Raw genomic sequence first — 17,904 nt, 5'->3', positions numbered from 1 at the left:
TAAAAATTGATGTCAGTTTCCTTAGAAAATGCAATCATGCTTAGCGGCATTCCACGAATATCAACACTGTGGATGATAATGATGACATAAATTACTCTAGTGTACCAACTGTGTGTGTGCAGTACAACTTGTAAAGATGCATAATATATAAGCTAGGTAGAGATAAAAAAAGAAAACAATGTTACTTGTAAAAAAGAAACATTGTTACTTACTTCACCTACCTTCACGCAAGCAGGCCAAGTGGTATTGTGTGGCCATCAGCACTCTGGGCAGTACTGAGTGAAAAAGTACACCTGTTGCCCAGCTTTCCATGTGGCACCAGCTGTAAGTTCATTGCCAGAACACAGGTGAACCAGGGTTTAAATTCAGCATGCTGCATTTATTTTTTTATTTTATTAATGGTATTCCACTGAAATTTATATCAAAAATACTATAAAGATAACTATACTTAACAATAACTATGTATAGCAGGTTGATTGAACATACACATGGTATCATATGTATTATTTGTGCAACTGGGTATTATGACGATTACCGTTCTGTAATTAAAAATTTATATTCTGAACTGGGCTGGACTTTATACTTTGCTGACAATCATCTACACACTTTACATAGCAAAAGTAAAGCTGCAAAACAGAATGCATTGTGTGGTCTGAACCAGAGCTCAAAAATCTACTCTGAAAGAAATACAAGTATATGCATTTCCAGTACACATTATTCCTGCATCACACCTGAAAATGTATAAATCAGGGCCTTGTAATGTCAGGTGCACACACACACACACACACACACACACACACACACACACACACACACACACACACACACACACACATGGCTAATTGAAGTATAGCACCACTTATCTATAAGGTGTATTTTATTAATGACCATTGTTAGCAAATACTTCTTATGTGGCAATCAGGATAAAACACCTATTTAAAAATATATGTATTCTCTATTTTACATAAGTTTGAATCCCGCAATGTACAAATTACTTTTATCAGTCTGTAAGGCCCACACAATATGTGTCAAGTCAGAGTATTGATCCAACTGTCACATTATCCATGTTGCTCTCCAAGCATCATCATGCAAATGCAGTTGGCATGGCATGGCTTTGCTAGTTTGCACACTGGCCATAAAACTCAATATAATGAATTAGAGTGAAAACACTTTAACCATTGTTGGAGTCCTGTGCAGACATGATAAGAGCTAGGAAGGAAGGTGCCAAATTCAGGGTACAAAGATGAGCTGTGTAGGAGTCAAGAATATTCATTGCTTTCCTCATAAAATGCTACAGCAGTAGGCTGCTGCAGTGGACTATAACTGAGCATATTTAAACAATCCTACCTTAGTTTGTGATTTACTGTGGAGTTGGGTGGTAAGAGAAGTTTTATTTGAATTTATATTGTATTTGTTATCACTGTTTTTAACTGTTTGTAGCTAGGAAGGGATAGCTTGTTAACATGATTTACTTTGATTCATATTTTGTTGTTTTACCTTTAATTTCATTGTTGGTTGTTAGAAAGGGATAGGTTTTAGACAGGCAAGCTCTAGCCACCCCAAGGGGCCTAGACAGCTATAAATTCACACAGACTGCAGAGAGGAAAATCCTGAGCATATCTAAACAATCCTACCTTGGTTTGTGATTTATTGATGCTTGCTGTTTAAAAGAAGTGCTACTGTGAGTGATGTAAAGGAATTACAGCTTTTGTCTGACTTTCAGAGCTTGTATGCTCAGAAAAACTTTATTGTACTTAATTTATTATTTAGTTGAATAATACTGGTGTGTTTTTTGGTCATAGAAGTTGATATAAGTTCTCTTTGAATTCTGTGCATATTGTTTTTGATTATTCTTTTCGCTTATATTTTATTCGTTTGAATCTGAATATGGATTCCTTAAATGAGTATGTAATTAATGACTTGCTAATACACAGCTATCTAGTACAGTGTAATAAATACTAAGCATATTTAAAGTTAATAGCTGATAACACTGGTGATCTGTGTTCCTCCTGTCAAAAGTTGGATGATTTGCTTACCATTGTTAGAAGTAAATCTAGACTTAATGGTGGTGATTGCACTTGTGCAATTGGCATGGCTTGGAGAACTGTTGTTTCATATATTAATGGCTGGACTGATTAGCTAAATAATGTTAGGCACAGAACAAATAGAACACATTTAGGAAATGATGTGTCTATTGTCTGTAAAGATCATTCAACCACTATGAAACAAGATGATGCCTCTGACAACTTTGGAACTCTGGATGCAGGTATTCAGCAATCAGAGGATCCAGTTTGTTTAGAAGGAAACAAAAAACAGAAAGAAAGGAAGAAGTTCACAACAAATAACAAGGAAGAAAAAGAAACTGATTAATGACTGTAAAGGAAAGAGAATACGTACTAAAAAGGACATTTTGGCATGTAACACACTGGTGAGAGGGAATGATGATATTTTTCTATCAGAAAACAAACTTTCAGTCTACAGAAAAATGCATAATTTTTCCAACAGAGAAGGTAGAAAAAAGAGGCAAGGGGCAGGTGAAAAGGATGAAATCAAAATTGAACTTAGAAGGACTGAAGAATTTTACTGTAAGAAAAAAAGAAGGGAAAGACAGATGTTGAATACATGGCTCAAGCTGTGGATTTACAATACCAGCTTGATGAGAATTTAATACACAATGAAAGCAATGGGATTAATAAGACTATTGGTGATGAAGATCTAGCCTTCGTAACAATTGATAGAGCAGATATTACTGTATTAGAAGCTGAAGATTCTTTAGAGCAGGCCAGCAAAGACATTCTTGTAATTGGAGATTCAGTTATTAGAGGAACTAATACTTATAGTTGCAGAGAAGATAATGAACATTGAATAGTGTTATGCTTGCCAGGAACAGAGACAGAAGATGGGAGACAAGTCTTGGAACACCTTAATGTAAGGAAGTACGAATCCGTTTTTATTCATGTTGGTACAAATGATGCCATCCACAAGGTTTCTCTGACTGTTAGTAGGGAAATGACAGCCTTCTTAGATAGTATAGCTTGTACTGGTCTTTGGACATATTTTTTATAAATCAGCTATGGAAAGGATAGTCAGCTCATTGTGAATGAAAAGATTTTTGGGGGTAAATACCTACATGGAAAAAATGTCCTGTTTTAAAAAATGGAAATGTATAGAACATCCAAGCCTAGTTTTTGGCACATATATTTTCAGACAGGATGGTGTGCATTTGTCAAGATCAGGGAAGAGAATTTTTGCAGCAGATATTTTGCAATATTTTGACAAACACTAAGCAGGATTTTTGCCAGGTCTAAAATTTAACAGTTTACAGATAGCAACATTTGATGCATCTCTGATGTTTGTTAATGCTAGGTGCATTAATAATAAAGTTGTTTTATTGGAAAACATGTTACATTCCCACAAGATTGATGTAGTTATTTTTTGTGAAACATAGTTAAAGAACAATGACTGGAAATAAGTTTTGTCAGGGTATAAATGTTTTACTGTAACAGACACTCTAACAAAAAAACTGGTGGAGGTGTTACGATAGGGATTAAAGATAATTATAAGACCTGTGATTATTGCATGTTCAATTATAACACCAATACTATAGACTGTGTAACTGTGACCATAAAGACAGCCCTGGAACATATAACAATTGTTGGAGTGTATAGACCACCAAAGTCAAGTGCAGATGACCTAGAGGAATTCATACATTTCTTGCATTATATTATCTGGGGACTTAAATTTATCAGAAACAGACTGGAATAATATTGATTCAACAACATTAGTATGGAAATTATTCACAATGAATATTCAGGAACAACAATTGCTTCAGATTGTAAAAAACTATCAGGGGATGGAACATACTAGATATTGTTTGTGTTTCTAAAGAAATCACTGTTACTTCAAGTCAAGTTTTACCAACATTGATGTGCAGTGATCATGGGGTTATAAAGATTAATTTGTTGCTAGATATTTCAGCCAAATTGAAATCTAAACCAATGCACAGAAGGTTAATTACAGATTGTATGGAAGCAAAACAGTCACTATGTAAAACTAACTTGAGTGATGTGTTCAATGGAAAAACTGCAGATGAAATGTGGAAAGTTTTGAAAGAGAAATTGTTTGAGTGCAAAAAAATCAAAAATAAAATTGTTTAACATCAGGATCAAGACATACAACATCAGGAGGGTATATATCCACAAGAACAATATACCTGATTAAGGTGAGAGACAGAAAAGAAATGGAAGAGAAGTCAAATTACAACTTTTAAATCTGAAATAAACAAGCTGGACAAACAGATTAAGCTTAGTGTAAGACAAGATCAAGAAAAATTTGAAGAAAATTTATATAAAGATATTGAGAATAATAGGAAACTTTTTTATGGATACATAATATGTGGAAGGAGTAAAGACACACAAATTGATGAACTGTGTGCAGATTCTAAAATGTATTCTCAGACACAACAGATTATAAACATATTTACAAAATCTTAAGAAAAGCAGTTTGGCTCTACAAAAGGGGTGACAAGTTGCCCTAGTGACATCTAGGTAATCCCAGATAGTGGAATCAAATGTGATTATATTACAAAAGAACTGTACAAACTAGATCCAAACAAAGCGCAGGGAGGAGACGGAATTAGCAACAATGACCTAAGAACGCTTAAGCAAGAACTTACGGTACCGTTATATTTATTATTCACTGGGTCATGTAAATATGGGTAGATTTCTCAAGATTGGAGACATGAGCTTATTAAACCTGACTTCAAGGGAAAGGGGAGTAGGACATATAGACCCTTAAGTCTACTTTCATGTTGTGGAATAATAATGAAGAAGGTAATATTGAATAGGTTATTGTCATAACTGGATAGGTTGTGACTTGAAACCATATATCAGCATGCATATGTGAAAACAGATACATTACCACCTGTAACATGATATTTTATAACAATATAATAACAGCTACAAATGAAAAATTGTGCTGTGATATAATTTATATGCATTTAACTTCAGTATTTGACAAGGTCATACACAAAACACTGATCAATAAATTAGTACAACTAGGCACTGATGTACTCTTGATAAGATGGATAGCTGCATGGCTTACAAATAGGACATGGCAAGTATCATACAGCGACTGGACAGGTGAAATCCTTGGTTACTGTCAGGGTGTCCAACAGGGCAATGTTCTTGGCCCTTGCTTGTTTAGATTATGGGCCGGATTTACAAAAGCTTGCACGGAGTTGTAGAGTAGAGTAAGACATCAGACAGCCAATATGTCTGCCGAGCGATCCAGAAACGGCTGGCAGGGGTGTGCATAAGAGCTTCTAAAGCTACTCTTGCACAGACAGCATCATGGTATGCAAATTACCTCATTTGCTGCTGAAAGCTATGCACATAAGGTAAATTTGCAATCCAGGAAACACTAACCTGTCTGTGGAAGGGTAGTGTTATCTGCAGAAATGTACTCCGTTAGCAATGGAGTACCATTCTACAAATAGCTAAACGGAGCTATGACAGCTCCAAATAAAGGATGTATACAGTTAAGGAAGCATGCCAATAGCCAAATATAAGGCCATTGGCATTTATAAATGTTTAAAATGATTAAAATCTAACTTTTTTCCCCCGATCTCTGATGTTTAAGCATAGCGCAGCACCACACAAACGTGCAGTGCTTTAAAAAAACTAGAAAATAATTTAAAAAGAGCCAGAAATAGCAATTTTCACTAAAAAGCTTATCCTGCATGCAGGTGAATGGCAGGCTGAAGACAACATGGCCACTGAGTAGTGGTTGCTAAGGGGGGGGGGGAGCTCAGTGTGAGAGATGTAACCATGCATTAGTAGGCAATCCTATGCAAATGAGGATAAGGATAGTGAATCCTAATTTTCCCCAGCATGTGAGCCATGTCCCAAGAGTGTAAGTGTAGGAGTAGGGGAGTAGTAAAGTAGAATATAGGTAACATCATGTGGGGGGGCATCAGAAAGGCTGTAAGCTTATTGGAGCACAGTGTCTTGTGTTTACCCTGACTTGCTCAGGATTGTAAGAGACATGTCTACAGTTGTCCTTTTTGAAAACCAGAAACCAAAGGCATACACAGTGAATATATCTGAAATTTCTTGCAAATGTGCACACAGCGTGTGTGCACGTGTGCGCTCATGTACGCGTGTGTGCACTTGTTTGCGCTGTGCTGCCCTGGGCAGAAACAGAAAGGGAAAAGGAAGGAAAAGAAGTAGTAGGAAGTTAACCAAGGAGAACTAGCAGAGATACCAGGTGAAATATATCAGAATCAGCCAATTATACAGGTAGCAGGCTAACCCAGCCCAGCCCAGCACCTTAAACTCTGCAAACAGCATTCTTCCCTGTTTTTTCCAAAGAACTCTGCAACACTGCAGTATACAAAGAGGGAAAGCTTAAAAACTTTAAAGTCAGACAAAATGTTAGGGGCTGCTCTTGCTATCATAAACCAACATGTGCAAGGTGCTGAGGGTGGTGATGTTGTGAATGCTGCTGAGCAACCCACAGTGAGGAGACGGAGAAAAGTGTACAGACCCAGGGTAACCTGCCAGGGGCTACATCAGCTGGAGATAGTGGAGCGCTATAGGGTGGACAGAGACCTCCTGCAGCAAATTTTTGAGCTGTGTCAGCCATGCCTCACACACAGAATCAACAGAGGAGAACCCATCCCAGTGGATACCAAGGTATGTGTTGTCCTAAGAATACTATCTACAGGTACCTTCCAGAGACCAACTGGTGATATGATGGGGATTTCACAGGCATCAGCATCCAGGGTACTGCACCAGTTCCTGGATGCCATGTCAGGACATGTCGGTGAGCACGTATATTTCCCCAATTCCCGTGAGGCATTGGCCAGCAATATGCGTCTTTTCCACCAAATAGCAGAATACCCTGAGGTAGTGGGTGCAACAGACTGCATGCACATTCACATCAAAGCACCACCCAGTGAGCGGGGTAGGGTCTACATCAACTGGAAGGGCTTCCCCTCCATCAACTGCCAGGCCGTGTGCGATGCCCAGGGCATAATAATGAATGTGTGTGCTGGCTGCCCTGGAAGCTATCACGATTCCCACATATGGCATCTGATGCAGCTGTACCAGAGATTTACCAATGGGGACACCCCTGACAGTCACCTAGTGGGGGATGCTGGATACGCACTGGACCCGTGGCTGATGACACCCATCAGAAATGCACACACACCCGAACAAGAACTCCATAATAAGGCACACGAAAAAACAAGAAACATTATTGAGCATGTTTGGGATGTTCAAGTCATGGTTCCATTACCTGGACACATCTGGTGGAGCCTTGCAGTACTCATCAACTACATGTATCCAAATTGTCATGGTATGTGCCATGCTAAAGAATATGATCCTGCGGAAACAGCTGCAGCAAGAACAGCAACATCTCCCCACCATTGCCAAGGCCTGCACAGGCACAGCATGACTCAGAGGAGGAACAACCTGAGCTTGCCCCAGTAGGCAGAAGGAGGCGTGCCCAGTATGCCCTGGCCTTGGCAAAGAGGCAACACATAGCACATACACTGGCTCAGTAGGAACCATGGAAATTATACCTCTCCCTGACCTGCACATACAGTAAAAGGGATGCCTAACTTGACACTACCTGTTTTCAAACATGTATAGGAAGTGTACTACGTGCATCCGACATAGACAGCCCTGCAGTACCACCTGAGGCATGAATGCCCTATTTTAAGCAAAATAAAGCACTACTAAGCACATTTTACCAGTATTGAGCATATTTAAATACAATTGCATGTAGCTGTGCACCACGCTAACCAGCGCAACGTCGGGCAATGTTGAGCAATGTTGGGCAATGTTGGGCAAAGTCGGGTAAACACACTCACACCTGCTTTACTTTTCCTTAAGCAGTCTGGTCTGCCCAGCAGGAAAATAAAAAGCAGTGACAGGGCTCGAACTCAGGATACTGTGCACTATAGTCACAGTACTGAACCACTAAGCCATGACAGCATTTCACTGGCACAGACACAACTTAACTCACTCACACATACCAGGTAGGGGGGTCACATACCTAACAGTCACAGCCAGCAGGACAAATGTAGACAAACGCAAACACAAACAAATGCTGTATCATGCCCTCTGAAGAGGCATATGAGTAACCTCCCCCCAGGCCTATGCAAACAGATAACAGCAGGCCAGGCAGTGTGATGTGGGTTGGGTAGGCTATGAAGTCACAAACTAATATGTGTGTAATTGGAAGCTAAGGTCTGTAGTGCAGTGGTATGCCTCAAGCCAGTATGATAGGCAACAGTACAGACTGAAATGGAGTACCTGACATAGTAGTGCAGGCCTAGCAAATGTGTATAAGTGTCAGGTGAACCCTTCATCCTATGTACACCCACACTAACAATCAGGTGTGCCCCCAGGGTAGAAATGTACAAATAATAGCTATCCCCACTGTATGTAGAATGACTCATGGAAGCCCTGCAGGCACACTGTGCTTCCTGTTGATGTACAACACAAAGGTGAGCCCTGAAGTAAAAACCAACTTGATTTTCACACACATATAGTATATATGCTCATACTGGGCATGCTCACACAATTAAACAAATTTAGCAAATTTCAGTCAGCAACATACTGAAAGGTCATACTGGGCATGCTCACATACTTAGGCCATGTCTGAGTACAGCAGTGGGCGACACATATCTGACAGTTGCAATTCTTACTCCAGACACTTGTCACTATTCAGCAATCCTGCCTTGTGCACACACTGATATGAAAACAGACCCATATAATATATTGGACACCTGTCATAATCAAGCTATGTACTTAAGTTGTTCAAAGAAAGTAAAAAAACAAAGAAGATCAATAATTCTCTGATCAGTATCATCAATAAACAATGAGCACTCCTAACATTATCCAAGCCATTGTCAAAGAGTCCATAAAGAACCATGAAGCTTTATTTCGCTATGTCATAAATATCAATGTAAACTCATATATGTTCTGAGTCAGTGCAAGCTGTAAATGAATACATGTACATGACTGACATTGCCAACATCTTGTCAGACAGGTTCATACATATTTACCCCCTTCTCACTGACAAAAGAGCCCAGTTGTATTCCCCTGCATTTCCCCTTGGGACCTCGCCTGGGTGGACACAAACACCTAACCAAAGTCACCTACTTCATCCATTATTTGCACAGGCAGTATACTGCTCTGCTGCCTCGACCCCCTTTTGGAAAGTTGGACAGGAGTCTCCCAGAGGAATTTGAAGAAGTATGTGTATCTGCTGCTACTTAAGCTTCTGTAATCTCTAACTCCTGCTTGTTGTCTGTGTAAGCTATCTCCCTGCCAGGGCAGCCAGCAGCCTAAACCCCTCTTAACTCTCCCTCTCCATTCTCACTCGCTTCTAACTCCCTGAGTTACACTAGATCTTCCTTAATTCAACCCTATTTTAGTCCATAGACTTCCCTAGTGGGCCTAGTGCATTTCTGCATTTGGCCACTAGAGGGCGTCCCCACCCCTCTGTTATTTGCTTTTGCTTTACTCACTTCTTGCTTTTCTCAGCTTTTATTCTTACTTCTCACTCTCTCTCCTATATCTTATAACCCTCTCTACCTATTATATATATATATATATATATATATATATATATATATATATATAGATATACATATATATATATATACTACATCCAGAACCCCTACTTACCCTGCTACAACTTACTCTTCTGTAATCTTTGCTCCACTGATTGGCTCTCGATCTTCTTCTGGTTTCTTCCCACTCCGTTAGCCTCCGCTCACTCCGCTCACTCCTGCCCCCAAATTCCACCCCCAGCACCTCTACCTATATCCCTCTTGTAACCACACCCACTTCCTCTCTACACCAATCAACCTCCTAGACATGCCCTATTCCACCCAATTACTTTCTTTAACCACACCCTCTTCTATTCTACATTTTCACCCTCAATTCTAAACTCTCACTCAAATATTTGAACCTTTTTCCTCCACTAACACCTACTCCAACAACCACACCCCTCCACCCCACATACTCCATACTCCCCACTATCTCTACAGCTTTTACCATACTAACCTTGCATGATACTCCCTATAAACATATACAGAACCATTACAATACTATACCACCAAACAACCTTAATCAACATGCTCTCGAAACCTTCATGCATCTCTATTTTACTACTACTACTTCTTAAACTTTCATATCTTCACTACCTCACCCAACCCTGTACCTCCCACCATACACAATTCTATCACATAACTAACCATCTTAGTTCCCCTCTCACACATTCACACTCATCTATTTCTCCCCATCTATACCCTATAAAACACCTCCTATCCTTCTCATACAAACTGTTCACCACTCAGAAAACCCCCATTCCCATAGCAACCAAGAACCCCTTTACAATCACAATAAAACCCAATCCTTTTATTAAACTGCTAAATTACCTCTCTAATCCTATCTTTCATCTGATTACCAGTCTTTTATCAGGTGATATCCATCCCAACCCAGGCCCCTCCACCTCCACCTCCACACACAAACCTATATTACTTACTTCTATAAACTCCCAAAGCATAGTCAACAAAGTCGCAACCCTCCATGCCTGGCTCATGCATAACAAACCTGACATCCTAGCTATCTCAAAAACATGGCTAAAACCCTCTATAAAAGACTCTGAAATAGTTCCAGCTAACTACTCTATTCTTAGAAAAGACAGGTCCCACAAAAAAGGAGGTGGAGTAGCTCTCCTATATTCATCTTCCTTACTAATTACTCCCTACAACAAACCTATTCCACAATTTAACAACGCTGAATTACTCCTAACTCTCCTACAAGTTAATAAGCATAAAAACATATGTCTAGCATCCCTTTACATTCCCCCAGGGGAAAATATTTCCACACTTGAAGATATCCTCTCCTGGCTCTCCAACAACATCAGCAATGAAACCATAATCTTAGGAGATGTAAATATTAATTGGGCCTCCATCCAGTCACCAACTACCCCCCTTAACATCAACCTATATAACTTCTCCCAGCTGATCAACACTGTTACACATCAAAAACCTGTCTTGTGGCAGCATTCTAGATTGGATTCTAGTGTCACATCCCCACAATTTCTCAGACAGTGGTACTCTTCCAGACCCTCTAAGTGATCATATGCCCACCTTCACTCACCGACTCCCCTGTATCTTACACCGCACCCACAATTATATTACTACCCGTAACCACAAAAACTTCAACTCAACAACCTTTTAAATTCCTAAAAGCAGTAACTGGAACAATCTAAGGACACTATCCTTAGAAGATACAGTTGCTTACTTCAACTCAACATTCTTAGAAATACTAGACTCCCAAGCCCCTCTGAGGACAAAGAGAATAAAAACTAATTCTGCCCCCTGGCTAACCAGAAACACACTATCAACCATGCACCTTAGAGATAAAGCCTGGGGACTATATCAGAAAAACAAGACCCCTGAATACCATATTGAGTACAAAACCCTTCGAAATAAAGTAAAAAAGTTTATTATCTCTGATAGACAAAAATACTTTTTTACACTCCAAAACAATAATAAAACAAATCCTCAAAAGTTTTGGAAAGGAATTTCTACCCTCCTTAATCCCAGTAAACCTCACACCCCTACCTCAGACCCAAATGCTCCAGATTTAGACTTAGCTACCCAATTCAACTCCTTTTTCATTGAATCTATTAGCAAACTAACTTCCTCTTTCCTTAGCTCCACCTCACCATCTAATACATCCCCACCCTCTCCTGCAAACATTCCACCCTTCACTATCACTCCTCCCTCATTCCCATCCACTCACAGTCTATCCTCCAGCTCTTCTCCTACCCCAACTTCCACATCATCCTTACCATCCTCCAACTCTCTCTCTCTCCACACTCAGCTCTATTTTCACTAAAACCAATATCCACTTCTACTATAAAGAAACTCCTTCAGAAATTGAAGCCATGTACAAATGCACCTGATAACATTCCATCTTACTTCCTAAGTATAGCTGCTGAAGCAATTGCCTATCCTATAAGCATTCTAATCAACCGTTCCATCCATGAATGTACAGTGCCCCAACTCTGGAAACAAGCCTTCATCATTCCTCTGCATAAAGGTGGTAATAACTGTAACGTCAACAACTTCCGACCCATTGCTATCCTGTCCCCCATTTCTAAACTCCTAGAAAAGTGTGTCCAACTTCAACTCTTACATCTCTTAGATAATAACCTTCTAACCCCTACTCAACAGTTTCAGGCCCAATCATAGCACTATGACAGCCCTCCTCTCCTATCTTGAGACTGTTAATAAAGCACGTGACTCTGGCCAAATTGTTTCCACCCTACTACTTGACCTCTCTAAGGCCTTGATACTATCTCACACAGCCTGCTCTTAACTAAACTTTCAAAACTTAACCTCTCCCTCCTCCGTGAACTGGTTCTCCAGCTATTTATCAAATAGATTCCAAGCTGTAAAATGGAAAAAGGCCACTTCCTCCTTTCTTAGTACCCCTACCGGAGTTCCCCAAGGTTCCATTCTTGGTCCCCTTCTTTTCAATATATTTATAAATGATTTCCGCAAATCCATTCCATTCTCTAACATCATCCAATATGCAGATGATTCTACCATTATCTGCTCAGCTACATCTCCCTCTATGCTCCAAAAGCTTACACAAGAAGCTTTTTCAATTACTGAACATTGGATGAAAATAAACCACCTAGCACTCAATGCCTCCAAAACTGAACTAATGGTATTTACCCCCTCAAAAACTACTCCTTTCGATATGAACACATTCTCAATTACTAGTGAAAATAACTCATCCCTGGAACTGGTGTCTGAAACCAAGTTACTTGGTGTCCAAATTGACAACCAGTTTAACTTCAACTCCCATCTACAGCTAAATATTAAAAAAACCCATCAAAAACTAGGCATGCTCTATCGTCAGAATCAGTACCTCACATGCTCCTCTAAAATCACTCTCTCTTCTTTTCTTATCCCCTCCCTTCTCTATGGAGCTCCTCTGCTAACCAATCTTCAGTCCTCTCTAAAAAAACAACTTTCTTCCTGCTATAACAAAATCGCTAAGTTCACAAAATGCCACAGGTCCTCCACCCACTACTGCACCTCTCTCCGAAAACTAAACTGGCTTGAGTTACCTAATCAACTCAACTACACTCAGTTAACTATAGCCCACAAGCTCATTCTCAACCCATCTCTCTGTCCCTCCCTGTCTTCTGCCTTCATGATGCACCTACCCGATAGAGTTTTAAGGTCTAACAATCAAAACCTACTAGAAGTACACAAACCAGCTCGTCCTCCAGGCAAAAACTTACTATCCTTTAACCTAGCCTGTCTCTGGAACTCACTCCCACCATCCATTCGCACCACTCCCAATCATAACATGTTTAAAAAATCTCTTCATATGTATCTAAGGTCCCAATGGGAATGCTCTTGCTCCCACCCCTCATAAAAATATGGTATTTACATCTTCCTTCACACTCACGTTACCTGACTGTACCTTATAAAGCTTATGTTCCTTACAAAATAACCACTCTGTATGTGTAAAGTAACATCACTTTTCTCTAAACAGTACTGTTTGAATGTTCCTAAATTTTTGAGTTTTGTTTAAATTTTTTGAGTATTGTTTGAATGTTTCCGGAATTTTTGAACTCAAATGTTTGTATCTTGTACAATTGTATTATTTTTATTATCATGCTATTGTTTGTACCTAGTTTGTTTGTTTTTTGGAGCTTTTCTCCCCAGGACTCCATTGAAAACCGGTTCTTTTTGGCCCAATGGACTATCCTGGTAAACCAACTGCAAATAAAATAAATAAATAAAAAATGATCATACCTGGAGATTGTGAAAACCCAGAAATCACATATACAATAGTTAAACAGCTCTTTCCAAACCTAAAAACATGGTATGTATGGGATAAAATGGTTTCCCCGGCTGTGTCATATGTGAACTCCAAAACAAACAGACCCTGCACCTGAACAGTTTGTTGACACTCACCGTCTGTACAGGATATGAAACTGTTGAATGGGTTACAGCAACGTTTGGCACACTCCACAAGTGTTGATGCACAACAGACCATGGGAACTATTGACTTATAAGCCTAATAAGCCTGATGTGAAAGGCCATGGAATCCATCATTATGGGACTCATAAACAGAGATATTGAGAGCCTGCAAACACCCAACCCTACCCATTTTGGTTTGGTCAGGGGCAGAACATGGTTCCTAAACCTGCTAGACAGTTTTCAAGGCAGTTACCTAGGACATGCATCAATGAAATGAGCTACACATGGCCTACATAGACCTTGAAAAGTCCTTTTACAACATCCCACACACGTCGTATCCACAAAATCAACAACCTGTGCATAAACACGTATGTCATCTGATGGATTGCCAACTGGGGCACAGATAGATCCCACAAGGTAAGAATTGTGGCCTCCTGTTCAAGTTGGTAACAACTGCTGTCCCCCATGGCTCAGTCCTGGGACCCCTCCTGTCTGGTGTATACTTTTCAGAAATACAGTCAAACACGAGGGCTATGTTTAGCAAGGTTTGTGGATGACTGCAAAAAGGTTGTCATAATCAATGTTTGGGACAACAGAGACATCCTTAAAAAGGGTCTCAGTCAGACAGATGTGGTGTTAAACTTATGGGCTCAAGCTAGTCATACAAATACCACATATTTTCCAACACCCTAAATATGGAGGTAATAATAAGGGATCTATGGACACATGTGGATAGTCATCACTACTTCCAGAAACACATTCACAAAGTGGTTAGAAAATCATGCTATATGTTTCCACAAACTGCCAAGGTCTTTGCATGTAGGTCAAAGGAGGTTCCCTCTATTCATCAGTCATCAGACCCATCATAGAGTACCACAACACACTTGCGATGAATCTGACTAGGCACCTTCAGCAGCTGGAAAGATCACTGACGTACCTCAACAAGAGCATTACTGGCCTCAAACAGTTGCCCCATGCAACAAGACTGAATTTAACTCAATCTGTACTCTGTTGCATACTGTCTACTCAGGTGATCTCTGCCCAACAGACAGGTCCATGTCCAATGCAGAATGGATGTACATGTGCTATCTGAAGTAACACCAAGCTCACTGTACTACATGCTCTAGGGATATCATCATCACAACAATAAATAGAACATGTTGGAGGGATACATTATTAACTAGCAGACTTCCCTTTTTTTGGAACAGGCTCCCTCCCAACCTACATTAAGCTGAGTCCCTCACTGACATTCTTCCAGAGGAGCCTTGATGAGTGTATGTGAAAAATGAACTGTCACACCATGGATCATTTCATCAGCTCTACTACACAGAGACCTAGGGAACTAACTCCATGGGTGGTGATAGCTGCACACTCTGGCCATACTAATATATGCCTTCAGGCAGATAGCCTATTACCTCCCTATATATATAGATATATATATATATATATATATATATATATATATATATATGGGTCTACTTCTATTCGCTGACAGCCCATTTCACTGAAACCCATTTCGTCGACAGCTCATTTCACTGACAAACATTCTAGGTGGCGGGCTGCACCCCCCACACCCCCCCAACTATATATAACAACTCCACAGTCGCACAACAGTGGGGAGGGGGGCAAAACCCAGGTTTTTGCCTTAAATACTTTTGTCAATGAAATGAGCTGTCAACGAAATGGGTTTCAGTGAAATGGGCTGTCAAAATAGAAGTAGACCCATATATATATATATATATATATATATATATATATATATATATATATATATATATATATATATATATATATATATATATATATATATATATATATATATATATGTAGGGGGAACACAGTATAATAATCCAAAGATGGATGGGCAGAGATGTGTGTAAGAGGGTGACCATGACAGGGAGCCATCCAGGACTGTCCCACCCAGCACACATCCCAATGGCACAAAAGACATGAGGTGCACATCTCACCCAGTGTACATAACAGCCACCAGTATCTGTAAGCATTACAGTGTATGTGGTCCATGTGCCTGCTGTACAACATGATGGTACAATGAAGTACACATCTGCTATCTGTAGACATGTACCTGTCACATAGTCTACTCCATACCTATGAACCTATCTTCAATAAGGCATATGTTAGCCTAGGCAAGTTGTGCAGCTTTCACCACCCCATTGGGTAGTCTCCCAAGCCTTCATTCTAATAGTTAGTACCCTAAGCCCCTTTCTAGTGGGGCTGCTGATGTGGTGGCTGGCGAGAATTGTCTGTTTCACATCCACTCATCCGGGTTCCTGTTGAAGAGTGTCAGCGAGGGGCTCTGTCTGATGTACATTGGGACTCTGTTCCACAGTAAGGCAAGTGTCTGGGATGGTACTCTATCCCACCAGCATGTTGTATTCATTGTTGTAATGAGGTTCATATCCCTGAAGTGTGTAAGGCGACTCAATTTTGTTATCTGTGGATGGAGCATGCTCAGCAGTTATGTGTTGGACATGGCTCTGTATGTTAGGCAGAGTGTGCCTCTGAGTAGGTGGTATGCAACGAAGAATAGAGTTAGTTTTACCAGTTGTCTTGCATAACACAACTGTTTGAGGCCAGCAATCCTCTTGGCAAGGTACCTCTGTGGTCTCTACAGCTGCTGGATATGCATAGTCGAGTGCATCCAAAAATGGTGCATTGTACTCAATGATGGGTCTGATGACTTAAGAGTAGAGGGCCACCACTACCTCTTCAGATCCTGATGCAAACCCTTTGTTGATTAGGTGGGCCACATAGGATTTCCCAATCACTTTGGCAACATGTTTGTCAAAGGAAAGATGACTATCTACTTGTGTCCCCAGATCCCTTATTATCTTCTCAGTTTTAAGGGGGTAACACCTATGTGGTAGTTTGTGTGTACTTTGTTTCACCAAAGGGGATCACTATGCATTCCTCCACATTGAGCTTGAGGCCATGTTTCTGACACCACACATCTGTCTCATAGAGTCTCTTCTGGAGAATATTTGTGTTATCTGGGGAGACTATTATGGCGAACACTTTACAGTTTCCAGCAAACTTAGTCAACCTCAACCCTCCTGTGTTGGCATGTACATTTGAGAAGTCTATACCAAACAGGAGGGACCCCAGGACTGAACCCTGGGGGCCACCAGTTGTTACCGGTGTAGAGTCTGACATGTAGCCAGCAACTTTTAATTTGTGGAATATATCTGTGAGCCAGTTTGCAATCCATCTTGTGATGTATGGATTCATGCCCAAGTTGGTGAGTTCATCTATGATACCTGACTGGGGAATGGTGTCAAGGGCTGTAGTGAGGTATAGGTAGGCTGAGCTCATTTCAATCATCTGTAGCCTGGGTAATGGTCTCAAAGAAATCCACCCAGTTCAGGAGGCATGATCTGCATATGATGAAGCCAAACTGGGTGTGCTCAACTGTGTGAAGGTTCACAATCTCTTTTTTGTTGACTTCCATTATGATTGGCTCCATTGCCTTAAAGAGCAGACTCGTCAGGCTCATAGAGCATGAATGCCAAGGGGTTTTTGTGGCCCCACCCCTGTGGAGTGTGAAGAATGTTGTTGTGCAACATTCTATGGGTACATATCCTGTACAGAGCATGTAGAAAGAGGTGTAGGTATCCTTGATGAATATGGATACATCCCCATCCTATGTGCTATGATCCAGGTCCTGATGCTGGATGGTATGGAATGAGTAGTATCCTGGTAGTGCTGGTGTGCTCTCTGGAGCCTTGAACTAGGTTTCTGTTACTGCACAGATATCAATATTCTCCATACTGAGATGTGCCTTGAATGTGTGCATCTGGAGGCTGAGACTTCTGGCAATGAGTAACATTTAGCTAACTTTGTGGTTATTTGTG

This window comes from Protopterus annectens, chromosome 9.part0, assembly GCF_019279795.1.
Source record: "Protopterus annectens isolate FY-2018-M chromosome 9.part0, PAN1.0, whole genome shotgun sequence".
NCBI lineage: Eukaryota > Metazoa > Chordata > Ceratodontiformes > Protopteridae > Protopterus > Protopterus annectens.
This window is presented reverse-complemented; position numbering follows the sequence as displayed.